Source organism: Heterocephalus glaber, unplaced genomic scaffold (assembly GCF_053883595.1).
Source record: "Heterocephalus glaber isolate CG9 unplaced genomic scaffold, H.glaber_assembly_v1.0 deba00001428, whole genome shotgun sequence".
In the NCBI taxonomy this organism is placed as follows: Eukaryota; Metazoa; Chordata; class Mammalia; order Rodentia; family Bathyergidae; genus Heterocephalus; species Heterocephalus glaber.
In genome coordinates this window covers 36,017,562-36,038,223 of record NW_028258293.1, presented here as the reverse complement: position 1 = coordinate 36,038,223, position 20,662 = coordinate 36,017,562, and the positions used below count along the sequence as shown (strand labels likewise).

The 20,662-nt window shown below is 34.2% G+C and overlaps 1 long non-coding RNA gene across 1 annotated transcript; it reads right to left on the bottom strand.

Moving 5' to 3' along the window:
- Positions 1-282: 282 nt before the first annotated feature.
- LOC110346695 (uncharacterized) lies at positions 283-19,662 on the bottom strand. The gene is made up of 4 exons (XR_002390899.2): positions 19,519-19,662; positions 8,982-9,085; positions 1,337-1,487; positions 283-333 (listed from the first exon to the last, which is right to left on the bottom strand). It is a non-coding gene; the product is annotated as an uncharacterized LOC110346695 (long non-coding RNA).
- Positions 19,663-20,662: the final 1,000 nt, after the last annotated feature.

Genomic DNA, 20,662 nt, shown 5'->3' with positions numbered 1-20,662 from the left:
CACCAGTATTTTATATTTTCTTTCCCTTATTTACCTTTTAATGTATTATTTTTCTATAACTACACATAAAATAATTGTTGACATTATGTATTATCATATTATAAACTATACATCACATATGGAGTAAAAGAAATCTGTATACACATTTGTATATCACATATGGCAAACAATATATTAAAATTATTCATTATATTTCTCACCCTTAAAATTAATTTACATGATTTTTTATGATATTCTTACCACATACAGTAGTAGCAGACAGAGGAAGTATCAATAAACTTACCAATAATTCTGGAAGTAACGTAAGTGAAGTCTAAATCTCCCTTCGTGTAGCTGAAAGCGAGACAGGAAAGGACGCTGGTTAAGATGGTCCACACCAGGACTTCCCCGCGATCTCTAGCACACCGGGGACTGGGCCGCTGCTGTCCGCAGCGAGTCTGACTTCCCTCCCCACTCTGTCCACAGGAGACACCTCAGAGCAGCCCTGAGAGAAGACAGCCACACCCAGGGCACAGCTGCCCCCTCTGGCTCCAGTAGCCTCCCGGGGCCGCTTCCTAAACAGAGGCGGTCTGGGAACAGAATCTCTGCTAAGTGATTAACACTGGCTGTTCCAGCCTCTCTGCCTACATGGAAATTTCTTCCCTGAAGGGCAGGAGAAAAAACAACTGAGAAAAAAACAAATGACACTTTTTCTGCCTACCAAGGTCCTGGTTAGGAATTGCAGGAAAGGGGGTAAATGTTGCCTTGAAGCCAATATGAAAATGTTGGTTAACATATTGAACTTGACATTTGAATTTCTGATTCCAAGCCATATATTCAAACGTAAAGTAACCCTAGAGTTGTCACATTTTTTTTTGCAAGAATTTGCATAGTGCAGAAGAGTGAAAAAGTAAAAGTAAACTTCTCCCACTAAATAAGCCCTAAACGACTAGCAGGATACACTAAGTCCTGTTTCGATGACAGTCCAGGGGCAATGCTCACTCAGATGCGCGGTGCCTTACCTCACTCAGTCCTCACGCCACACATCCACTCCTATCGGGGCCTAAAGGTAAAGCTGGAGAACTGATTAGGGCACCTGTGGCCCCATGGGAGCCAGTGCAGACCCTGCCCTGGAATCCAGGACTTTGATTCTGGACCCACGGTGACAGCAGCCATCACACCAAACTGCCAGAGAGCTGAGCTCCTCAGGCTCTGCTGCGGCCCCTCAGGACTCTTGGCTGCAGTGACAGCCCCAGCACGTCAGATCCAAGTGGCTCTATCGCGGCCATGACACTGACCCAAGCAGGCGCCAGCGGGAAGCCAAAGCCCTTGGCCGAGAGCCTGGCAGCGTGCTCACCTGGATACAGACTGTATCACTCAGGAAGAGGTGTCCTTCAGGGTATCTTTCAAGTTGTCCTTTAGGTTACTGAAAAGCCTCCCCGCACCTCCCTTCACCATGTCGAAAAGGCCTCCCCCATAGCTGTGCTCCTTGTCGGGGGACGAGGCACCTGCGGGGAGACAGAAAGGGGGGATGCACTGGTGACAGAGACCCCATCCTGCTTGGTTCCTAGTGCTCGCAGAGTCCTGTCCGCTCTCCTGACCCATCCGCTGGCAACAGCAGAGCTGCCAGCCCTGGGGAACCCAGGGGTCCCTCGAGACAGGAACAAACACCCCACAGCCATGCGTGGCCACCGGGCACCTGGAACACACGAGTCCTCCCTGAGACCTGCTGCAAGGGTAAAACACAGCAAATTCTAAGGTCTTGGTGCTGAAAGGAAGATTAAAGTAGCCCGTTAATATCTTTACACGTATCACATGTTCAAATGACAGTACAGCGGACCCTTGACTTACGAACTCAGTCCATTCCCGAGGGCTGGTTGTAACTCAGGTTGGTCAGTGGAGGCTCAGGCTCCCCTACACAGCCTTCACAGTCTTTCTCCTGCACACAGGCATATCTCAGTGTCCTCAGAGAGACACTGTCCCGGGACTTCTCAGTGAGCCCCACGCAGGAGAGGATGCTATCCTGTTCCTTCCTGACTCTTTAAGGGTTAAGTCTGCATGTGAGACCATCTGAAACCACAAGCAGCCCGCATTCGGGTCATAACTCAAGACTTTGGTTATAAGTTAAAACTAAAATCTGGTAGTAACCCAAGTCGTTCGTATGTCAGGCCAGTCATAACTGGAATGTCCACTGTATTTTAGATCTGTCTAATTTCAGATCTATTGATGTATTAAATATACTGAATGATAGTATTTTGGATCTATTGACTATATGTTGAAATGAGAGATTTCAGATCTATTGAATTAAAGAAATTATACTACTCAATAAATAAATAAATATTTGCTGATTAATTAATTCAATTTACTTATTTTTAATTCTGTAGGGAAATAGATTTTATGGGGCATATTTGTTACCAGTTGGATTTTTTTTTTTTTTGCAGTATTCCAAGATAAAGAAAATGGTAACTTGCTCTGTGGTGTTAATCCTGGAAATTGGGATAAGTGGAATTTCTGGATTGATTAAGGAGCCGAGGTACATAAGAGTATAAATCCTGGGTTTGTTGGTTAGAAGGAAAGCAAACAGTGTGGAAAGTTCATAATCAGTAGGAGATTGACAATTGGTTAAAGGAAATATAGAAATTCCTGTTTGATTACTTCCACTTTTTTTTCAATTAGGTATGAAGTAAAGTTACTGAGTTGTGGAGAAGAAAGAAACAATTTAACAAGTCTTTTTCAAAAGTGAGGAAAAGGAAAATGTTAGGTGATTAGAGTAGAATTACTGGTTAGTGTAGGGCACCTGAAGTTCCAGAGAATTGCTATTTCCTCCACCCAATGATAAAGTTCCCACTTTTAAGCACAAAACAAGTCTACTCATCATAGCCTGTTTATTTCACTATTATTGCTTTCGTTTTTCTTTTCTTTTGCTTATATGAGAAGATAAATGATTTATTTGTGATAAATGCATAAATTTAGGTATTTATTTTACACATATTTGCTCTACTTTCATGACTGGTATGTTCTGGCTAGGTAATCAAAAAACTCGCTTGGGTAATAGAGTTACCAAACAACATAGAAAGGCTGAAGACCCTTTGGCAAGGTTTTATAGTAGAGATTGTAAAGATAGGCACTTCAGAAATGAGGAAATGTGTTTATCCAGCAACATTTCTGCAGAAAAAAATCATTACTCCAGTTTTAAGTATATCAATGAATGATGTTCAGAGCACTGTTAACTTTTCTTCATTAATGTGACTGAATTTTGTTCCTATATTCTTGATGTGGAACTTCACTTCATTTAACTATTTGGACACACTTATTAAAAGCTTTTCTTTCTGCATTAAACTAAAACTGTCAGTCGTTGTCATGAAGAAATTACTGTCACTTGTGGGAGAGATTTGAAATTTAAAAATGGAAGATTGCGTAGATGAAATTCAGTCAAACATTAATTCAAAGGGTATTGATATCTAAGCCAATTGGAATCACAGAGGGAGAAAGAGGAAGGACTCAGTTCAGGAGTCGGCATACGAATAGATCTGGAAGGAGGATCTCATTCCTGTAATGTCATAGAAGGTAGTGAATAAAAATATTTCAAGTGACTACCTACTCGCTTCTCTACCACTCACATTCTTCATCCAGTTAAACTCTTTTGCCATATTTTTTCCTCATCTGTATATTAGCCTTAATAACAGCAAAGCCTGTCTCAAAGATTTGCTCAATGGCTTGCCTTAGATAACTAGTAGCACATTAGACAGCATACATACTTTATATATGTAGTATCTTTTCTCTTAATAGATGATCCATGAAAAAATTTTTAAAAATGTTTAGTTTATTAAACAGTGGCTTCATTTAAATATTAGGGACCTATCAGTTTCATGGACATGTTCCTGAATTTATTTACTTATTTTTTTCTTGTATCAACAGTATTCATTTTGGTCTGAATTTTTTCCCAGAGAATACTGTGTTCTAGGACACATTTCATATTCTCAAGAAAGCACAAGAACCCATTTGAAAATGCTCAAGTCACTAAGTGACAGGGCAAAGAAGCTGCTACCAAATGGTAGAATATTCCAGATGAACTGGTAGCAACAATCCACAGTTGTAATTGTTTTCTTTTTTCAATTTCTATATAGCACAAGGAAAATTTACAACCAAAAAATCAACATAAAATTATTTTCATCAAATTATAGGAAATGAGAATGTATTGAAATGCCAGAACTTCCAAAGCAAGAGAGAATTTGTCAAATACCTATTTTGGGGTCTTTTTGTTTTCATCATAAAATATTTTGTATAACCTTTAGCAAAATTATTTGTTTAGATAGCAAAGCAGAGCAGAAAGATGCATGGAAACAGGTCCGTTCTACATTTCCCCCCAAATATCATCTTATCAAAACCCTGAGAATTAAAAATAAGTATTTTAATTTCTATTTTGTGGCTATCCATTCATAGTAACTAATTTTACCTATCTGTATTCTGAAAATAAAGAAGAAATTGAAAATGTTTTTAGTGCCTGTTTTTCTGTTAAATAAATGTTTTTTTGAGTTTCGTCAGTTTACCATGGAGTAGCCTAAATTTTGTGAGTAGGACCACCAAAATCAATGTATTATGTTTGACCATTTGACTACAGAAGTAGCGATCCAAAGAAAATATAACTATTATTAAGGTTTAGAATTCTCATGGAGTGTTTTATATGCATTTCCCAATTATATATTCCCAAGAAAAAGTAAGATAGATATTATTATTAATAAAATTCCAAAACTATATATGAGAACTGATTCTGGTAATTTAAATACATTATTCAATTTCACATGACTAACAAGTAGAAGCTTTGAACTTTTCTTGAATTTTCATTTCAACCTCATATTCTTTACACTATGCTATGCTATGTCTCCATAGTACCATATCATTTTTATCTTAAATCCATTTAAAAGATATTATAATTAAAACACCTATCTGCATTCACGTGCTGAAAATGCTATCTGCATTCATGTGCTGAAGAAGATACACTTGTTCAGTTTTCTTCACAAAGCTTGGATATTACAAAGAGAACACACAAGAACACGCTCAGGCACAAGTGACAAAAAAACAGTATGCAATATGTATAAATAAATAACAGAAAATCTGAGAGGATAAAATAGACATTGTCAGATTAGAACAGCTATACATAGGAAGCCAAATTTTACCTAGAATTTGAAAGACAGGCAAGATGCCAATAAAATAGAAGATAGAAATATGTATATGTACACAGGTTCAGGTTTGGGAAATCTCTTAACATCTTTAGGTGATAATAAATTGGGTGAAGATTTATTTTTAATGTAAAAGTGTGGGAGATCAGTCCTGAAAATTAAATGCTGAAAGGGCTGGTGATTTAGCTCAGTTGGTTGTTCCACCTGCCTCATAAGCGCAAGGTCCCCAGTTTGATCCCCAGTACAAAAACAAAAAAAAAACAACCAAAAAACAAAAAAAAATTAAATGCTGAAAACAATTTCAGGTAAAAATTTTAAGCTATGGTCTAGAATACATAGAAGAATTAAAATAGTAATTTTTCAAATTTAAAATAATTAAGAAGTCAATGAATGGATAAGAAAAAGCTAGGTAATTATTGAACTGGAATATAAATCAATAAATAATTTCTCAAAATATTGAGTGCTCTGAGATCTTTGAAAATTCTAAAAAATAGTAAAGTGAAAAATTTATATTATAACACAGACAAAGGCACATGTTATAAGCTGTACCATAACAAATTGCAAAGTAGTTAGAATAAATAATAAAGTTAGATGAGACATACCAATAAAAATATTTAATAAGGCCAAAATTAAATATAAGGAGAAGAAAACATAAGACAAATCCAAATGAGCCCAAATGTTTTAGATATTTTTACATGTAAATAAATTAAATATTACAATAAAAAGACAAATATAGTAAGACTAAGTTTTAAAACACAAACTATATTCATCATGCTTTTAGGGGATTAAATTAACAAGATTGTTAAAATTTATGAATGTCTGGTATGTGATGGAGAATCACTTGCAGTAATTTATTAAAGAAAATGTTTTCAAGCATGTTAAAATTACAAATCATTGCAAAATCATTATAAATATTATTTCTTAAATTTGCAATATATTTATTTGTATGTCTATTAAAATTAATTTAAATACAATTAAGTTGAGTAATTTGAACTATACAAAACAAGTTGCCAAATATATATATTTCACATATATATAGCTATATTTTCATTACTATAATCAATACAGAGAATATTCCTATCCCCTTTCCCATTTCATGTGTCCATTTGCTTCATTACTGTCTATCCAGGATCCAAGTAAACATTGCTTTGTTTTCTTATTACAGATTTGATTTTTCTTCTATATTATTTAATATGAAAATAGTTGTGTTACATACTCTTGTGTTTATCATCTTTTGCTCAGCATATATTTTTTGTTATTGGTGAGTAATCTTCCACTGATGCATATATCACACTTTTTTATTTATCTACATTTTGACATACATTAAAGGTGTTCTAAGTATTGAATTAATATGAATAAAACTGCCGTACTCATTCATTAGTTTTTATGTGGACATACGTTTTCATTTGTCCTGGATTATACCTGGAATTATAAATATGAGGTGAAACAATTAGTCAATGAATGATGATATAAAATGTTTCCCAAAATGGTTATAACAGTTTACATTCTAATTAACAATATATGAGGATTCCGTGTGTTCCATATCTTTTATAAAGTTTGGCAGTACATATTTTAATTGTAGCCACTTCAGTGGTGTGTGGTTTTATCAAACTTTGTGTTAACTTTGAATTTTTGATGATTAATACTATAGTACATATTTACATGTGTTATTAGTCATTCATATACCTTTTATGACATATTGGTTAAGGCCTGTGGTCATTTTTTGAATTAACTTATTAAGTAATAAACATTTCTTATATATTTTTCATAATATTTGGCATATTTATTGCCAATATTTTCCCAATTAAAAAAAAACTTTTTTTAGATCTCTAGGTATATCATATTTTTGAAGATAGAGCTTTTATTTTGCTGGTTTTATTAATAATATTTGTGTTAATTTTTTCATTAATTTTTGCTCGTTTTTACCACATCATCTTTGGTATTGACACTTTTTATTTTTCTAATTTATTAGAACAGGAATTTAGATCATTTATATAAAATATTTCTTCCTTCCTTATTCCTTTAATGCTAAATATCTTCCTATAAGCAATATTTATTTGCATTCCAAATGCTTGTTATGTTTTGTTGTCTGTATTGTACTATTTTCTGGGTTGACCATGGAACTTAGTGATAGAGTGCATTCTTGGCATGTGCAAAGTTCTTAATCAATCAATCCCTAGCAGCAAAACAAAAATAAAAAACTTTCTAATGTGCTTTATAATTTTTCCTTGAAACATTCTTTGTCAGAAAAAAGTTACTAAAATTGAAATGCTGAATTGAAATGCTCTAGTTAGTATTTATTGCATGCATACTTGAAAAATGTGCACTGTGTGTTGACATCAAATACAGTATTCAGTAGACAAATCTAATACTTCATAATATTTAGATATTATGTATTTTAGTGATGTTGCATTTTTTTCATTCTTAAGAGAGAGTATAGTAAAAGCACCACCATTCAGAAAATTTAAAAAAGTAAACACCAGGCAAAGGAATTCTAAATAATTTATATAGACACTGCCATGCAAGGGATGGTGTATAACTCCTTACTCCTTGTATAATCTGTAAATAATGATGTGCTACCAGAGTACAATATAGGAAAAGAGAATAAAGAGGAATTTTACAGTGGGCAAATCTGAAAAATACAACCTCATCCTGGTATCAAACTGTAAAGTTACATTGCTAGAATGTACTCATGAAACGGTGTGCTGACATGCCACTGACTGCTTGTGGTGTTTTTCCCCCAGAAACCTTAACACAGGTATAATACAAAATAAGATAGTTTAAAGGCTGACATTCTACAGAATGTACTTAAATCGCACCCTTTACACCTGTCAAAGTTGTGAGAATTCTGGAACTCTGAGAAATAGTCTTTGCCAAGTCTCACAAGGCATGATAACTATTTGTTGTTTGTTAAATTAGATAAGATTCTAGATAAAAAGGACTTTAAGAAATAAGGAAGCATGCATAAAAAATTAAACATTGTTAACTATCAATGCCGATCCATTAATTGTTACAAATATATGATCCTTATACAAAATGTTAAAAATAGAAGAGTCAGGTGTGCTGGTAGTGCACACCTGAAATCCCAGCAGTTCGGGAGGATGAGGCAGCAGTATTTCAGTCTGGAGCCAACTGGACAATTTGGTGAGACTCTGTCTCAAAACAAAATTTTTTTTAAAATCCTAGGCATGTATCTCAGTGTGAAGTCTCTGAGGTCAATACCCAGTAACACAGAGACACACACAAACATAGATACATATACACAGTAAGTAACTGGTGATGCAGTATACAGGAACTCTGTCATATTGTAACAATTTCACCCAGTAAACTTATAATTTCTCTCTTCTCTTCCTCACCCCTCACCAAACACACATACACACACACACACACACACACACACACAATTTCATGAAAAAGTAGGAACTATAAAAGAAACTTTTATTATCATTTTAGATTTAAACAACAAAATAAAACAAAGCCTATTCAATGGTAGAGGTCTGGCCTAGCATCCAAATGTTCCAGGTTTTATCTTAAGAACTGTAGCATAACAAAAATGATGTGGGGTGGGTTTAGGTAATACAAAATATAACAGTTATTAAAAGATCTTTCAAACCTTATGAACCAATAGAAGCAGCCAATAAACATGCAAGTATAAAGTCAGATGTTACACAGATGCCAGAAACAGGAATGAATAAGATAGCCCCTTTCCTTATATAAATTTTAGAATAGTGAAGGAGATATAATGTTAATCATGTAATTCATGACCACTGAGACTAAGTTAAATCTGTTAATCATATATCCTATATATACCCTATTACTTACCTCTATGATATATTTTGTCCTTATTAAACTTGGTTTCTTTTCTTTCCCTCTAGTTTGTATAATCCGTGATATTTCTTCCTCATTTATTTTAGTATCTTCAGAAGCTAGTAAAATAAAATTTAGACATGAATTATTAATTGGAGTGTAATTAATATTAGAAATCAGAGAATGAATGTTTACACAAAATTCTGAAAATATTTCAAAAGTTGAGGCTATTCAAAACTGTAAAAATTGCGAGGGGTTTAGCTCAGTGGTTCAGCTCAGTGGTTCTGGTGCCAGCCTCTCAAGTGCAAGGCCCGGAGTTCGATCCCCGGTACCAAAAAAAAAAAACTGTAAAAGCTTCCTTGTATAATGTAGACGCCTCTACTTATTCATATTTTTAAGTTAAGGGTTATATTTCAGGTCTGTCTTATAGGACCTCTTCTAATTTGAAACTGCCCCAGTTCCTTGAACAGAATATATTGATGGAACTCTAATAAAAAGATCTAATGTAGAGGAAGGATATATCTAAGCTGTCTTAGTTACCTTTCTCTCCTTGCTGAGACAAAACATCCAACACCCAGGGTCAAAGGGAAAGGGTTCATTTAGCTCACAGTTCATAGAGGTTTCAGTCCATAATTGCCTGGCTCCAAGGCAGGGTCGATGGCAGACAGGCATCGCAGAGGAGAAACAACATGGGACGCACAAAGTAGCAAAATCAACAAGGGGCCTTAATAGTGTCTTTCTGCCCTTTTTGTCTTATTCAAACTACCAGGATTAGGGCAGTGCCAAACCAATCACTCACGTGTAGTGGTTTAGTAATCACACGCCCTTAATCCTAGCATCACACACTCTAGATTCAGTCACCTATGACCTTATAAGGCTTTGGGGGGACACCTAGACCCAAACCATAACACTAAGCTAAAATCTTCCTGAGAGTTTCGCTGGGTAGCTGTCTGTGAAACAAGAAATTTCTCCATAGTTACAGCTGTTGTAAAGAAAAAGTAAAATGAGTAACCATGGAAAAGTTCCAGAGGGTAGAAAATTGCTCCACATAATCCACTGGATATTTTTAACACATACTGAGAAGGCGAATGCAACTTTGCTGAAGACAAGATGAAACCAAAAAGGTTTGTCCTAAATAAGCTGATAGAAGGAAATTTGCCTCAATCTATGTTTCAGAGCAATTTTGGGGGATAATTTTCTTTAGTATAAATACAATAACCAAAGAGAATATATATTAAATTTCACATTACAGTATTACCATTTTCCAGCAAAGTAAAATATAATGAAATACAGATAATGCCCATAATAAAGACCTAGAGCCCTGCAAAAATCATTGTGTTATAAATGAATCTTCCAAGGGCACACAATGTTTTGTTCAATAAACTATTTATTTTATATATGTTGTACATAATTCTATTTCACTAAATTGCCAAACTGGGTCTATCTAGGAAATTGAATAACTAAATCTAATTATTCACATCTCCCATTTGGATTAACCAATCACTTTTTTTAAAGTGTTATTTTTTAATGACACCAAGCTGAGCATGCTGTGCACACAATCTTTAATCATCACGTGGATTCTCATAGCATGTCTGAAAGTTAGATTTGATTAACCTTTTATCAGAAAAAAAACGAAGGTTCTAAAAGATGGTATAACTAAGAAAATCGTCTACAAAATTTTGGCAAGAATACTGAATGAATTAAGAAGGTAGTGAGAGAAAATGTGCTGAAGCAGAGAAAAATGTATGTTCTTTATATAAGAGGCAGCTTTTACAAAGCATCTACAGGAAATTGTTACATCTGAGGCCACTTCTGTTTCTTGTTACCTAAAAGCACCCACATCCCTTCTGTTCAATTCCCAAAAGTGGCAAGAATGTCTGCAAGCAAGGAGTCAGATTTAATAAGGAATTCACTATCTCTAAAATGTCTATTAGTAAAAATCAATAATTTATAAATCAATAAAGCATATTTTAGTGTGGCTTTTAAATGACCTTTGAGGGAAAGTTTAAGGGAAGAGATTCAAATATATATATTACATGGTGATAGCAATATTAAACTGCATTTTTTATAGATTACTATTGGAAAACATATTCGTTTGGGTGTGTAAATCATTATTTATTTGTTGAAAGTCACATTTTTTATATTCACAATTTATATTTTTCCATGGTGTGAATTTATGTAAAATGTGGAACCAGGTTAAAAAAAATATGCCACTCTGATACTACTGTGATTGACTCTGTTACATCTGTGAAACTGTATTAACTTTCTGCCTTTAATCTCATGCCCTTGTAATTCATCCTTCACACTGTCTGTGAGCAATCTTCTAAAATGCAAATTGGGTGATTTCCCTCTTTTCCTTCCGAGTCATTCTGTGTTTCTCCACTGCCTTGAAGAGAAATACAAATTACTTCATGTGCCATAGCCAGTGTTCTGGTGCTGCTGCTAGCCAGATGATAACCTTCTCACATCTCCTATGCAATAAACTCCACTGTAAGAATTTTATACTATTAATTGTTGACAGAATGTGCCATGCACTCTCTAGGTGGCCTTTCTCTGTCTCGATTGTTCTGATTCCAGTATCCCAGTGACTGTTTCTGTAGAGGTTCAATTTCACACATCCTTTCTCCTGGAAGATCAGAACTATTCCCTGTTGTGATTGTTCATCTTTTGCACCGTAGTAGAGTTGGTTGAGTGCCTCTTTTGTGTGGTTTACCTCAGACACAGGTCATCACATTGATTGTTATTTTCTATTTTAAAATCAATACTTCCTTGTATATTTTCTACTAGATTCCATGTTTCTTCATGTTGAAACACTAGTAACTTATGTAAGACAAAGATTTTCCTTAATACTAAATATTTGAATACTAGGTTAATCTCTTAAACCAAACAAACAAAATAACAAGAACAAAATACCCTGGACCCCCCACCACAATATTCTAGGCTGTATTTATGCTGCTCAGTTTCTTAAAAGGAAGAAAGCCTAACTAAACCCTTTCATACAGCAACCTAAAGTAGATTCTACTCTAATATAATCCATATCAAAGAAGAGCGAAGTGTTTTGAGTCAATCATTTTATCATGTCAAGAACAATAAGTGGAAGTATGGATCATAACTCGGATGTCTGGTGATCAGTCAATATTAGTAAGAAGTGAGGATGAAAACCGGACAGAAAACCTGAGAAACCAGACAAATGACACTGAAAATGGTATTAAAAAGAACCAGTCTTTAAATTTTTCCAATAATTTTACCATTTCATTAATCCATTCCTACTTTTATATCCTCCACATCAATAAGACTTTTCTCCCTCTCTTCATTTCAGGTTCAAACATCTTCAAATCTTTTCAACATACATCAGTTAAAAACATTAAAATATTTTTCAAATGTCTTTTTCATGCCAGTCTAGCAGTGGAATGAATCAGAGTAAGGCATCCAGAATGACTATGTGGCCAAGTTGCAAGAGAATGGTGTCTACTTTGGGCTGAATTGAGCCTGCAAAATGAATGTTGAATCCTAATCCCCAGTACTTCAGAATGTGACTAAATTAGGAGACTCTTTAAACACATGATGCAATTAAAAGAAGTATTCATGAGTGACTCTTAATCAAATATAACTGTTGTCTTTTAAGGAAAAAGAGGCATTATAGCTGTACACATACTGAGAAAAGGCCATTCACTACAAGAGACATGCTCTGTGAGAAATCAAGCATGTTCACACCTTAGTCATGGACTTTATCCTCCAGAATTGTGAGTAAACACATTTTTGTTGTTTAAGGTACCTTCTGTGTGGTATTTAGTTATGGAAGCACTAAGTTCATTCATGTTGAATGAAGCCCTTTGAGATGTAGAGTCTGAACCAACAGAGTATCTAGCTAAGGTGGTAGTGATGTTCAGGAGATAAGTAAACTGGCTATAGACAAGATTTTGAAAAAAAAATTTTAAATTGTGGAGAGTGGGATAGATAGCCTTATCCCTCCTGAGAACTTGAGAAAATACAAATGAAGAAATAAAAAAGAATATATATAGATATAAGTATTTATGTATATCTAGATATGTTTATAGATACAGATATGAAAATAGATGATATAGACATAGATATAGATGTAATCTGAAAGGACCTGACACCAACAGGACTCTAGTAGCAATGCAGCCAGCTAAAACTAAAATCTTATCTTCTAAAAATTATTCTCAATTAAAAAGAGCTACAAATTCTTGAATTTCTATGACCCTGAATAGCAAAAATTATATAAAAAAAGAAGAAAGCCCTTGACTCACATTTCCAGATAATAAAACTTACTGAAAACAGTGTAAACAACAACATAGGTTAGACATGTAGACCAATGAGTTAGAATGATGAGTACAAAAGTAAAGCCAGACACTGGTGACTAATTTATTTTTGGTAAAAATACCAAGAGCATTCAATAAGTAAAAAAATATTCTGAACCAAATGGTGTTAGAGAGTTCATGCAAAACAAGTGTGGCCTTGACTTATAAACTCTATTTGTTCACAAGGGCTGCTTGTGACTCAAGTTGGTCAATTGAAGGCTCAGGCTCCCCTACACAGCCTTCAAAGTCTCTCTCCTGTATCAGGCAGATCTGTGTCCTTAGAGAGACATTGGCCCAGGATTTCTCAAATAACATCACACAGGAAGGGATGTTGTAATGTTCTTTCCAGAACTCTTTAAGGGTTATCTTTATCTGAGACCATCTGGAAGCACAAGCAGCCACCATTCATGTCATAACTCAAGACTTTGGTCGTAAGTTAAAACTAAGATTCCACTAGTAACCCAAGTTTTTCTTATGTCATGCTGGTTGTAAATCAAGGGTTCACTGTATTAAAATTATACCCTCTTTTGTACCATAATGAAAATTTACTCAAAATATACCTCTGCTTCACAGAATACAAAATTATTAATTTAAAAAGGATCAATGACCTACATATAAGAGCTAAAACCATAAAACACTGAGGAAAAAACAGGTGCAAATTCTTAAAACCTTAGTTTGGTAATAGATTCTTAAATATGACAACAAACACATAAGCCACAGAAGAAAAAAATAAAGGAATTAGATTTCATCAAAACAAACTACTCTGTTAAAAAATGATCAATAATATGAACAGGTAACCTACAAAATGGAAGAAAATATGATTTTAGGAGTCTATGAACAGTATATAGAATATAAAAAGAAACTTAAAGTTGTGTACAGGATAAAGAGTTAAATAAGCATTTCTCCAAAGATATATAGAAATGACTAACATGTACATGAAACAAATTTTAATATTATTAGTCATTAGAGAACTGCAAATCAAACCATATGAGGTGACACTGCAAACTTACTAAGATACCTACAAAAATAATCATAAGTGTTAACAAGGAGATGGGGAAATTGAAAATTGCAGAAATTGTTGGAAGGTGTAGCTGTTGTGGAAAATAATTTCATTGTTTTGTTTTATGTCTAGAATGTCTGCCAAAGGCTCAAGTGTTCAGAAATGGGTCTTTTAGAAGGAGTCTGGATCATGAGGTGCTATGCCTGTCAGACCCGAACATGCAAATAGGGGGTGAAGTCTGTTAGGAGGAGGTTGGTCACTGAGGACATGACCTGGAAGGGTATATCTTGGTCCCCAGCTTCTCACGTCTCTTTCTGATTCCTAGATGCCAAGGAATGAGTAACCTTATGGCTGGGCCCTTTGAACACGCTATTTCTGCTTTGGAGCCAGCTGAGCATGGACTGAAAACATGACCCAAAATAAGCCTCTCTTCCTTTAGGTTGTGGTGGTTGACATTTTGATCCAGCAATAAAAAAATGAGTAAGACATTATTCTTTAAAAAAAGGAACATAAAACAGAAAAACCACAGAATTATCATATCATCCAAAAATTTAACTCTTAGGTATACAAGGTGTGATTGGAAAGTAAGACAATTTGCCATTAATCTCTCTAAAAATATTGCCTTCACTTCAAAAGTACTTATCCCACCATTTTTGCCCATTTCTGAAGAGGTTGGGGATCTCCCCTTTCCCAAGCATCTTTAGCTGCACTGCTGTGGCTGTCTGAATATTCTGATTCAATGCAGAACATTTATGTTTCATGGTCATTTTGACTTTGGGGAAGAGCCAGAAGTCACACAGTGACAGATCCAGTGAGTAAAGTAGATAAGGATACACCATCATGTTTTTAGAAGCCTGCCTTTCCAGTGAATGAAGAAGAATTCACTGTATATTTTTATCATACCCCTTAAAGACACTCATGAAGGAAGACTTCCAGAACTGCTTCAGAAAATGGCATTAACAAAGGGATAACTATATTCAAAGTGATGGGGAATGTTTTGAGAGAAAATTAATGGCAATGTACTATAATACATTTTTAAAATGTAAGCTTTAACCATGTATGTTGCTCATACCTCATACACCCCCCAAAATTAAACAATGAAATTGAAATGGGTACTTTTATATTAATGTTCCTAATAGTACTATTTGCAGTAACTAAAAGGGAAAAACACCACCAATGTCCCTGATAAAAATTATTAAAATATATTCAATAAACTATTATTCCAACCTCTCACAGGCATTTTCATGATGTAATTTGTCCACTGATGAAAGCATCATAAATGAGACAATTTCACTTTTGTGTTATTCAATAGAATGCAATGAAGGACTCGGCATCACTTCTGTGACATGCAAGTTCCAAATGCATAATGCATAGCCAGTGTGTGATCAAAAACAAACCAATACATGACCAAGGATGGACTGTGTGATACTGGATTGGCTCCTTCTGCTTTAAGGCAAGTGTGTGTGTGTGTGTGTGTGTGTGTGTGTGTGTGTGTGTGTGTGTGTTTATGGTGGGGACAACTCCAAAGGATGTGAAGGTTGGGCAAAGGGTATTCAAGTGACAGTACTATTTTTTTTTGTCTTTCTTTATGTTTTAAATTGTTACAAAAGAAAAACAAAAACCAAAAGAAAAAGGAAAAGGAAAAAACACAATACCAGTTAAAACATGGAAATGACATAGTGGTTCTGATTCAAAGGGAAAGCGGTTGCTTTGTAGTTTAGTGACCATTTCTGAAAAAGTCCTTTGTTGTTAAAAATCATCTTAGCCATAGAGATACACCTTCTTCAATCAGTGTTGTTTTAAAATAATGGATGTTCAGTACTCTGTAAATTCCCAGGATTATATTAATTACTCAATAAATGTCAGCTACAATTACATGGTAATGAAGGGAAATCAGGACAGATTTTCAATTTCTTTCACAACCACTTATTTTATAAATTGAAATTTAGATCATACAGCTGAGAAAACTAGATTATTTTTCATTATTTTACTAAAGATAGCATATTTATAGTGTTCTTACCCAAATTGAATGCTTTATTAAATTCTACTTTTTCACCTTTAAAATGTTACATATTTTACTGAAGAAATATTTCAGCATATTTGAAATTTTTAAAAGTACAAAAAGGAATAAAAAACAAATTCTTTCAACAATAATACACTGTTCAAATGTTTAAGGAGTCACTGCAATCATCATTGTATATTTCCAAAAATTTTCTTTACAAAGGCACATTGATATATGCAAAGCACATTCAGAAGTAGAGGCATACACTTCTCTACATCTTATTTTATCACTCCAAAGAAATCCTTATATTTCCATTAAACACTCATAAAGCATCTTCCCTTATAACCTTTGATATCTTTTCATTTATAGTTTTACAGGTTTTTAAAATATACAAGCACTATCTAATCAATACTCCTGCCTGATCAATCAGAACAAACACTGTTGCAATAATTTTACTAACTCACTTAAGTGCCCTATAATTTCATGAACTTAGTTTTAATTCTTGAATTTGTAGATTCATTATCTCTAAGTTTTAATTGATAACTAATAGCATATATAATATATATGCATATAATAGCATATATAATATATAGGGTGTACAAGGTGATGTATCCACGCTACAATGATGAAATGAAGTAACTAACTTATCTATTATCTTAAATACCTTGCTTTGTCATGAGAAAATTTAGTATCTAAGGTTTCAACTATTTTGAAATTATTATTATTAAATATTATTATTAAATGTAGTCACCAGACTTATTCCTCCTATCTAAAGAAAACTTTGTATCTGTCGATTAATGTCTTCGCTTTCCCCATCTATCTTGTTGACTTCAATTCTCTAGTAAGCACCATTCTGCATATTATTTCTCTTAAGTTCAACTTTATTAGATCCCACATAAGTGAGATCATCTAGCTGTTGTCTCTCTGTGCCTGACTTTTTTTTTTTTCTAATTTAAAGAGTTTCAGAGTTTCTTATGCTACTACCCAAGCTGAAAGAAAGAAAATTCTTTGTACTATGTTTTTACTGTGGATGTTAGGAATGCAAGAGAGTTTATCTAACAACACAGATATATTGAGAGTTTTATGTCTGCTTGCATATCACTAGCTAAAGCAAAACACTGATCCAGGGACCTCAAGCCAAGAGCCGAATGTATAGAAATGTTTGTAAACACATACTGATATGTATTAAACTGAATGTCAGTTTTATGAATTTCATACAATTTTATTAAACAAATTTTATCGATGCATAATTACACCATTTCAATTATCCGGTAATGAACAACATTTTTACTTTTAGCTTTATAAGTATATAAATAAACTTTTGAAAGTGGAATTTCTGATTCAGAATATAAATATCATTATTTTCATAAAAGTTACATTCAAAGAGACTGCATTAATTTACACTACCATCAGCAATACATGTCAATGCTTGGTTCTTCACACTCTACACTGTGTGGAAAGTGGTAAATTACTATTTTAATCTGCATTTCTGTAACTTTTAGTGAGCTTGAGCAATTTTACACATGTACGAATTGCACAACCTTTCTATTAATACAACCTCTTTTTATTGGTTATCTGGTTTTCATTGAATTCTTACCTTTTTAAAAAATTGCTTTTTATATGAGAATATGATATGAAATTCACTCTCTATGTGAATTCATTGATGAGCCTTCCCTTATTTTAAGTCTAGAAAAAAACCTGCAACAATAGTACCAGATAGAGTGCTTGAATATGTTTTCTGGAATTTAGGATTATAGAGATGCTCAAAAAGCCCAACTATGCCTCATAGATCCTCCAGATGGAAGGGATTTCTGTCCTGTTTCTCAACTTTGTAGTGGCTAGGAATAAAAAACTTTAAATGAGCAAAAAATAAACAGGAAAAAAAAGCTCAGCTCTGAAAAAGATTGTAAGTGATCAGACGAATCTTTGATGCCTGTCAAGGAAACCGCACTCTAGAGATGCCAACCCTAAACTCAACTAGCAAAAGGGCTACCATTAAAGACCCACTAGCTCAGAGAATGCTAGTGTCTTCTCAGTAGTGAAACGCTGATTGCAGACTTGTGTATTGCATAATATACTGCACTTCCACCCCTCCTATTTTCCCTATCCATCTTCTGAAGCTGAAAGGAATAGAAAACACCATGGAACAGACAATACCACAAAACAGAAAAAAAAAAAAAAAAGAAATATTGCTGTCATACAGGTTACCTAACAATATAAATAAGAAACATGTATTTCAGTGACTGGATGGCTATTTTCAATTAGACAAAGGAAAGCTCTCTGAGAAAACATATAAAATGATGTTTGAATGTCAAGAGTTGTTCTGCTCTTAATATGGGTATACATGTATCATTATAATTTGTCCATTTTAAAAGACAAAACTTAATATCCAATATAAAATGCGGAATATCTAATACTATTTGTAGGGAACAGGGAAAGTGGACATTACCAGAACCTCCGCAGTAAGTCCTAGTCTCCTGTGAGCCACAGCAGCACAAGGCGAATTACAGGAAAGGTAGAAAAATGAGACTTTGAAAAGAAGCTGAGCTTTGGGTCTGATCAGTGCTGCTCTGGGTGGCAGAGATGAAAGCCCCCAGCTTACCGCACCTTTTATTCAGTACATTGGGAGAAACAAATGTAACAAATGACTTGCAGAGAGTTCAGTACATCCTGTGTAAACAAGATGTAATGATCCAAGAACAATGAGGAACTGAGTAGATGTTTGTTCCTACCAGGATGTTTTCAGCTCCCAGGATGTTTCTTGTCCTGGAGAATCACAGCATCACCGGATCATTGAGGTCTCAGTTGTGACCCGAGGCCAAAATGGGGTTATGTCTCGGAATTCCATAGCTGGGATGTACGCAGGAGAACTAGGCTAACCAAATGATTTTACCCTAAAATTTTGTTGCGTTGCTCCCAACAACTATTCGTTAGCATTTACTCCTTTATGTTTCAAAAAGGCTATGGCTAAACTTTCATACCATCTCAAGTATCATGTCAATAATTGTAAATTGTTTAGATATAATCTCCATAGGATAAATATGCACTCTTTGTCTTTCCCAATCTCTATATTTGTTCATGACACCAAGCAATTATGTCCCCTAACTTTAGTGAGGTCATTGCCTCAGTTATCAGGGAGCAACACACACAAGCTAGCCTTCAACAGTCACTGTTTTCTAAGATAAGATTATGTGATGGATGATATAGTACGTTTGACCAAAAGCTTACCTTCCTCAGAGCGACTTTATCAGGCTTCAATCTGTTCACAAACATCCAGCCTTAGTGGTGTTTGCTCACTATGACCGGAGTGGGCATCGGTGATAGGTGATCATCCTGAGACCATCATGGCACAGATCGTGGCACAGATCGTGGCCTCTCTTAAATAACATATAAAGATGTTTCAACTTTATTATAAAATTCTGCACCAATTTGAAGAATTTAAATAAGGTAGTATGACTATTTGAAGAATTCCACTGACTTCCCTATGTAAAATTTATTAAACTAGGCAGCTCTGCTTTCAAGATGATTATATAGAAAAATCACATACGATTCCAAGAGATCAAAAGAGCTGGATTTGTCTCTACTTATTTTATAGTTGATGTCTGTTTCAGTAGCATCATAAGATTAATATATGGTCGATATTATTTTGATTTATACTTATATTGGGAAAATTGTGGTGTAGTCTTCCTAGGATAATTTGTCACTATTTACTTATGCTGGTTTTAGATTATTCCTTAAAACATAGAAAGTAATTCTTTCACACAATTGATAGAAAGTGTCTCTGTGCTCAGCTGAAAACTTAGAGATTTTTCTCAGTTTCTGTCACATTAAAAGTTCTCAGTTATAAATCCAAGACCTGGGCCAACAACTATGTAAAACAGCCCAAAATAACAGAAGTGGGAGTGTTATGCTCTAGGTACAGATAGTTCTTGAAAAGTGACTTGGATATTCACTTTGAAAATACGTATTTCCACTTACATAATTTTGAAAATATTTATCTATTGTTGGATGAATATTTGTCTTCAATTTAATCAGAAATAAAAGTCATGAAATTCTCCAAAGGGCAAGATATGTAGATCCACCCTTTCTATACACAAGGAAATTAAAAACTCAAAGAATTTAAGTGACTTATTCATGGTCATACATCATTTCGACAATGGGTCAGAACCAAATGGAATTTACTGTGGTTCCAAATGCAAGAATATTTTGGTTCCAGATCGAACCAAATTTTAGAGAATCTTTTAAGTTGGTCACAATTTTAACCTTTCTGTTCATACCTCATTCATTAAATTTTAGTTTCATCATCTTTATAATTGTACAAATAATTATACTTACCTTTCAGCACTTACACACAACAATATGTATAAAATGT